Raw genomic sequence first — 325 nt, 5'->3', positions numbered from 1 at the left:
GGGGACGGTTCGGTTCCGCAGGGCCCGAGGCGCGGTCCGCCGGAGCCGGCATCTCCGCCGCTTTCTTCTTTCAAAGAGGAAGAAGCCGTTGTGCTCTCATCGTCTGCCAGAGCCGGGCTTCTGTGGTCTGCCTGCAAAGGGCGCTGGTGGAGCCGGCGTCCTGCATCAGCTCTTTCTGAGGAAGACCTCGGTGCGAAGTACACTGATCACTCAGCCTTATTTTTATTAACGGCACGATCGCAGTGCTCGGGTTTTATCATCGTTATCACAGCAGCACCGCCGAGGCTGCAGTGCCTGTAGCGGCAGGGTGGGGGGGGGTCTCTGA

The sequence above is a fragment of the Cariama cristata genome, unplaced genomic scaffold (assembly GCF_000690535.1).
Source record: "Cariama cristata isolate BGI_N322 unplaced genomic scaffold, ASM69053v1 scaffold27293, whole genome shotgun sequence".
Lineage (NCBI taxonomy): Eukaryota > Metazoa > Chordata > Aves > Cariamiformes > Cariamidae > Cariama > Cariama cristata.
This window is presented reverse-complemented; position numbering follows the sequence as displayed.